This window comes from Mus pahari, chromosome 14 (genome assembly GCF_900095145.1).
Source record: "Mus pahari chromosome 14, PAHARI_EIJ_v1.1, whole genome shotgun sequence".
Taxonomy (NCBI): Eukaryota; Metazoa; Chordata; class Mammalia; order Rodentia; family Muridae; genus Mus; species Mus pahari.
Window position 1 is genome coordinate 36,854,671 of NC_034603.1, and position 7,121 is coordinate 36,861,791.

Sequence of the window (7,121 nt, forward strand, 5' to 3'; positions counted from 1 at the left end):
TGAAAAGACAACACAGGGGCTCAGTGGGCCATTTGGTGGGGCACCAGCTTGTAATGGGTTCCACAGTTGGGGCATCACTGACACTCGCCTTTGTGCAGCCAAAACCAGATGACAGTACAGTTGTCCTCTTCACAGATGCAGCCCACTATTCTCTTGTTGCTGATGGACGGGACTAGATTACGGTCTTCCTTGGTGCCCGAAGCTGCCTTTGGAGGTAGCATATTGTATGGGTCCAGTCCCTTCTGTGCTGCTATCATGATCTCCCTCTCCGGCCTGGTAGTCTGCTCCTCATCAGTAGGGACACCACCTCCAGAAGCCATGGAGAGGGTCTCGGCCGTGCCACGGGAGCCCGTGGGTCCTCAGGGCCTGCGCCGCCAAAGCGCCCACTCCACGAAGTCGACTCCTATTCTCTTACTCAGCTTCTAACTGTTAGATGCCCAGGGTTCTGTCCTTATTTCTCTTCCTTTGTGTTAAGTGGTTTCATACAGTCCTGTGCTTTAAAAACTACTTAGTAAAACCAACCAATGAAATTGCCACATTCATCTGTTAATTTAAAATAACTTGATAGCATTCAAACTAATGTTTGCCAAAATATTCTATAACTTTTTCCAACAGTGAATCTCTAAAACTATAGATTGGTATATTTAAATACCATCCCATCTATGTATAAGGGTGTCATAAATATAGTCAACAAGGGCTGAATATTTAACTCAAAATATTTGTCCAGTATCCATGAAGCCCCGGGCTGATTTGATTCCCAGGACCACATAAACATACATATGCCTGTAATCCCAGCACATGGAATGTGGAGGCAGGGGGATCCTAAGCTCAATGTCATTCTCAGCTACACAGCGAGTTTGAGACCAGCCTTTAAAGATTTATTTATATGTTTATTTTTATGTGAGTACACTGTAGCTGTCTTCAGACACCCCAGAAGAAGGCATCGGATCTCATTACAGATTTGTGTGAGCCACCATGTGGTTGCTAGGAATTGAACTCAGGACCTCTGGAAGAGCAGTCTGTGCTCTTAACCACTGAGCCATCTCTCCAGTCCCCCCAACCCCCCAGCCCCCAGCCTAGACTTATCGAGACTTCTCTTCCTTCTGCCCTTTTTGTTCTTTTGAGGAATAATTCACTGAGTTCATGGAAAGGGAGCTGGAAGGTAGGCAGTAACTGTAGTATGTCTGGTGCCCCAATCAGGCAGATTTACTCTGCCTCTGCTCTTCTCTATTATAGGGAACACTACTCCATCCAAACAGTTGCTCAACTGAATGCACAGGCATAGGATTCAGTGGTAAAGCACTTGCCTAGCATGTGCAAGGACTGAAGTTCAATCCACAGAACTAGAAAAAGTAAGACTGAAGCCAACCTTTTCCCTCATATAATCAATCTCCGTATAACAACACTACTTCCACACATATGTTAAATTTTCAGGCCTACCACCTCCCGAGTCCACGTCACCATTATCATTCATTTGGACTGATCAATGTACTGTTCTCTTTGTTGCTGTTGGTTTATGAGGAAAAAGTCAGGTTATCATAACAGCCCAGTCTGGCCGGGAAATCAGTCTTCTTGCCGCCACTGCCTTCTAATGTCAAGCTTAGGGGCATGCATCACCACACCCAATTGCACTGAATTCTTCAATGGTCTGATTCCACTACTGCACAACCACATCCTATTAGCCACAGACAGTGTAAAAATCATGATTTCTACACTGGTGAGGTGGCTTAATGAATAAACACTTGGCTCTGCTAGGCATGGTGGTGCAGGCCCCAAATCCCAGCAAAGGAAGGTGGATCTCAGGGTTTCAGGATTTACATATAGTGGCAAGTCAATCAGGGCTGTATAATGAGACCGTTTCAAGAAAACAAAACCAATCAACCAAACGTTGTTAAATGGACCCTTCCCATCACACCTCAGTTCCCCTGCCTCCATACACACTCAGTGCTCCTTTCTAAAAAAAAGCAAAGGTGACATATGCCTTTAATCCCAGGAGGCAGAGGCAGGTGAATCTCTCTGAGTTAAAGGCCAGCCTGGTCAATAGTAGTTCCAGGACATCCAGGGTTACATAGAGAAACACCTAGGGTCTCATTTAGCTCAGGCTGACCTCTAACTGGCTGTATAACTGAGGATGACCTTGAATTTCTAGTCCTTCTACTCCCAAAACCTCGAGTGCTGTAATTTCTGGTGTTCTTCACAACACCTGATTTATGAGGTTGTAAGACTTGAACCCAGGACCCTGAGCTACATCTGCACCCCTCTGCAGTTATTTCATCTATCATTCCCAGCGAAATGTAAGTTTCAGAAATAACGGAACAGGGTTTTATTTCGGGGCTGTATTACCAACGGCTAGTATGATGCCTGATACAAAAGCAGGTGGTCTTCACATTTTTCTGATGAATGAATGAATGAATGGATGAATGGATGGATGAGACCATGAGATGAGGCTATTTCACTCTGGTCGTCCACCTACACCGAGTGCCTGCAGAACACGCGCTCCAACAGACAGATGCTCTACCCAAGGCATGAGGATCCAGCTGGACCCAGGCCGCCCTGATGGGGAAAACGACGCGGCCTGGACTCGGTTTGAATGTGTGCGCAATGGAACGGCATCAGGGAGCGAACTTGGGGAAGGACGCGCAAGTTGTACTCACGTGAAGCCCGCCAGGCTGCACCAGAGACCCACGAGTCCTTCGCGCGCTGTACGTCATCAGAGAGCGCCACCGCCCGAGAGGAGATTTGCGCGGGCCGGGGTGACCACGCCCCTGCTGTGGGCGGTGCCAACGCTCCGGGCGGTGGGTTGGGGTTGTTTGAGTGACAAACCTGAATTTCTTTTAGAAGCCCAAGCCTGTAATCCCAGCACTGGGAGGCCAGAGCAGACAGGAGTAACTTTGAGTTCTAAACTAGTCTGGTCTACATAGCGAGTTCGAGGCCAGTCAACGATGTACAGAGAAACCCTCTATCAAAAAGACAAAACAAGACAAAATTCAAAAAGAGAAGACACCTCGAATTTGAAATATCACTTGAGAAAATTTTATTTCATTGATCACTAATGCCTTACAGCTGAAGGCATTTCCTCAATTGAGGCTCCTTCCTCTCTGATGACTCTAACTTGTTGTCAAGTTGACACACAAAACCATCCAGTACACTAGCCAAAATTACATTTAAAAAGTTAACAAGTAAAACTTTTTGGCTCTCTGTATTCTTCTCCCTTCTGCCTTCTTTGTTTATGCAAGATACATTGGTTTTTCCAAGGTCATTTAATTTAGAACTTCTGTTACCTTGATCTTGATAGACTGTAACAGTCTGAGATTCTCAGACTAACATGAAACCTAAGGAAAGTACCCCAAAAGCCTTTTTAAAACAAAACAAACAAAAGAAAGAAAATTCTTTGTGTAGCTTTGGCTGCCCAAGAACTAGCTCTGTAGTCCAGGATAGCCTCCAACTCACCGAGACTCAAGACTGGGATTACAGGCCAGGGAAACCACTGCCCCATTCACAAAACAGTCTTTTTAAAGACCCTACTTAAAGCAATACAGCCAGCCTACGACCTGCAACAGACAAGAAACAAGAGACAATGTTTAAATAGATTCTGGAAATGAAATTTAGGTTCCTTTTATTTATTCAAGATTTATTTATTTTATGTGAGTACAGTGTTGTTCTCTTCAGACACACCAGAAGTGCATTAAATCTCATAACAGATGGTTGTGAGCCACCATGTGGTTGTTGGGAATTGAACTCAGGACCTCTGGAAGAGCAGTCAGTGCTCTTAACAGCTGAGCCATCTCTCCAGCCACTCCTTTCTTTATTAAGCTGGTAAATTTATTTATACTGCTCTGTCTTCTGATAGTAAAGACTTTGCCTCTATATGCATAGAAAGACTATGAGACCATATATGGCATATATGGATATGAGAATATGTGTGTATATATATATTTTAAAGATTTATTTATTTATTATATGTAAGTACACTGTAGTTGTCTTCACACACTCCAGAAGAAGGCGTCAGATCTCATTACCGGTGGTTGTGAGCCACCATGTAGTTGCTGGGATTTGAACTCAGGACCTTAGGAAGAGCAGTCAGTGCTCTTAATCACTGAGCCATCTCTCCAGCCCTTTTATTTTATTTTATTTTATTTTATTAGGAAGAGTTTTTATGTGATAAAATGTTGCCGCAGCATGGCTGCTTCACTCCTGTAATCACACTTAGGAAGTGGAGGCATGAGGATCAGAAATTCAAGGCCATTTTTGTTTTTTTGTTTGTTTGTTTTTTGTTTTTTTTCGAGACAGGGTTTCTCTGTATAGCCCTGGCTGTCCTGGAACTCACTCTGTAGACCAGGCTGGCCTCGAACTCAGAAATCCGCCTGCCTCTGCCTCCCGAGTGCTGGGATTAAAGGCGTGCACCACCACGCCTGGCCATTTTTGGCTACATAGCGTTGAAGTAAACCTGGACTACATGAAGCCCCCACTCTAAAACAAGAAACAAACTGAAAAAAAAATTTTAAATGACTAGATTTACCAAATGGAAAAGGAACTATAAGGACAAAATTAAAAATTGTAAACGTGCCAGGCAGTGGTGGCACACGCCTTTAATTCTCAAAGGTGAATCTCAGGCTCTAGGGCACGTGGTCATTGATGAAGCTGCTAGCTCAGCTGTAACCCCTTTGTTTCATGCCTGCCAGCCATCCCATATTGCCGACATAAAAGCAGCTTGACTATAGACATAGAAAAATAGTTTGGCTCAGAGCAAGGTCAAGTTGGTCATATATTCTGAGGCTTATTATTATCATTAAAAGATCTATTTATCGCATATGCGTACATTGTTGCTGCCTTCAGACACACCAGAAGAGGGCATCAGATCCCATTACAGATGGTTGTGAGCCACTAAGTAGGTGCTAGGAATTGAACTCAGGATCTCTGGAAGAGCAGTTAAGTGCTCTTAACTCCTGAGCCATCGCTCCAGGCAGCCTGAGACTGCTGCACTAGTACTAGTACTAGTATTACTACTACTACTACTACTACAAGTTCCTCAACTGTAGCCTTCACTCAGGATCCATCAAAACAGATGTCAGCCTGAACTGTTGCGTCTAAATGACTAAAAAAAAAAAACAACTTGGAGAAAGGTATGCCACCCTGCAGTCGTCCTTGCACCTGCTTATGAGCTCATTGTGGTTTTTTCCGCATATAAACTGTTGCGTGTAATTTTATAAAACACGCTATTGACTTTCCGAGGGCTCTGCCAGCGTTCCTGGCGTAGTGCCTTCCTCGGCAGCAGCGTGATCATTCCCGCTAGCCCCTCGCAGCTTAGCTTCACCAAGCTGCCAGGTGGCTTCCCTCTTTCTCTGTCTCCAGCTTTTCTCCAAGGAAGAAAAACATTGACTGTTTTATTATCTTAAAACTGACCAGAGAACACAATCTGTGGGCAAAAAATCTCCTGCCCTAACCTTATCTGCTAGCATATATCAGCTATCCGCCAGTGGCAGAGGCTGACAGTTATCGCCTCTGCCAAGACCTTACATGGTTGTTGTGTCCTTCTTGTTCCAAAGTCTGGCCAGAAGCGCCATCTCTCGCCGGTCTGCTCCTCCTCCTGAGAACCGGAAGTCCCACCTTTACCCTTTGCCCAGCAATTGGCTTCTGCCTTATTTGTTGACCAAATCAAGAACCAATTAGGGAACCAGATTTATGTTATCAGCTCCTCCTCCTACAAAGCTGGCTCTGAAAAGTTGTCAAGATTGTAGCTTACAGCTCCCGAGTTTGATCAATCCATCTCGGTGTGTGCTTTCAATAAACCAGCTCCATTTAACTGAGATCGGGGTCTGAGTGGTTTCTGCAGCAGTTCCCAGACCCTAAAAGCCATAGGCAGGGTCTGGTGAGATGGCTCAGTGGGTAAGAGCACCCGACTGCTCTTCCGAAGGTCCGGAGTTCAAATCCCAGCAACCACATGGTGGCTCACAACCATCTGTAACAAGATCTGACGCCCTCTTCTGGAGTGTCTGAAAACAGCTACAGTGTACTTACATATAATTTAAAAAAAAAAAAAAAAAAAGCCATAGGCAGGATGAATGATGGGGTTCTACCAGTGACAGGGAAATGCTGAAAGCAAAAGGAATGATTAATTTTGATAGTTGTTTTAATAAAGGAAGCTGGTGCAGTTGTAAGAGAGGCTTTAATATTGGGGGTGGGGGATTTCCTGCTTTGGAAAAAAGAGAAAAAATACGCATCTCTGATATAATATGGGAAATAGTTGGGATGAAACAGTTTAAGTTCCACATTTTTGTGTGTACAGGATAGCTTGTAACCCAGGCTGACACTGAATCCCTGATCTTTCTATCTCCACTTCCCAAGTGCTAATTTTAGAGTTGCAACATCAAAGCTTTCACTGTACTGTCCAAGCTGTCCTCCACAATCTTTCTAGGTGGCTGAAACTACAGGCACATACCACCACACTGGCTCCAAACATTTCTTTTTTTTTTTTTTTTTTTCGGATTTTTTTTCTCTGTATAGCCCTGGCTGTCCTGGAACTCACTCTGTAGACCAGGCTGGCCTTGAACTCAGAAATCTGCCTCCCAAGTGCTGGGATTAAGGGCGTGCGCCACCACTACCCAGCCAAACATTTCTTTTATCAAGAGTTTATGAGCCTGTCCTGCTGATACAAGCCTATAATTTCCCCAGAGAAGACAGGAAGATCAAGAGTTTCAGGTCCCCCTTGGCCAAAGAGCAAATTCAAGATCCAATAAGGTGCTATAGGATACAACACCTGTCTCAAAACAACAAACAGAACAGAAACAAGAAAACAGCAATGAAACAAAACAAACAAAAACCCTAAAAAGCCTGTTATTGAAGGCAATGCTAATCATTTTTTTTTTCTAGTCGGCATCTTTCTTTTCTTTTCTTTTTTTTTTTTTTTTTAATAAAGATAAGTACACTGTAGCTGTCCTCAGACACTCCAGAAGAGGGAGTCAGATCTCGTTACAGATGGTTGTAAGCCACCATGTGGTTGCTGGGATTTGAACCCCATACCTTCAGAAGAGCAGTAGGGTGCTCTTACCCACTGAGTCATCTCACCAGCCTGGCAATGCTAATCATTGACTAGGTTGCTCTATTTTGCTTTTGACACTGGG

The 7,121-nt window shown here is 44.2% G+C and overlaps 1 protein-coding gene and 1 pseudogene across 4 annotated transcripts in view; both read right to left on the minus strand.

Annotated features, from left to right (window-relative positions):
• Window positions 1-5,564, minus strand: part of LOC110331800 — a 5,619-nt pseudogene extending 55 nt beyond the window's left edge.
• The window catches only part of Pfas (phosphoribosylformylglycinamidine synthase), a 27,107-nt gene extending 21,517 nt beyond the window's left edge, over window positions 1-5,590 (minus strand). Inside the window, exons 1-3 of one of the 4 annotated variants that reach the window (XM_029546089.1) lie at window positions 5,518-5,590; window positions 3,451-3,551; window positions 2,655-2,959 (exon numbers count right to left, since the gene is read on the minus strand). The gene's annotated coding sequence lies outside the window, so the exon portion shown is untranslated. Of the gene's footprint in view, window positions 1-2,654; window positions 2,960-3,450; window positions 3,660-5,517 lie in introns of those variants that run through there. The other 3 variants (XM_029546090.1, XM_029546091.1, XM_021212133.2) reach the window with 3 other exon arrangements.
• Between the last annotated feature and the right edge of the window lie 1,531 nt (window positions 5,591-7,121).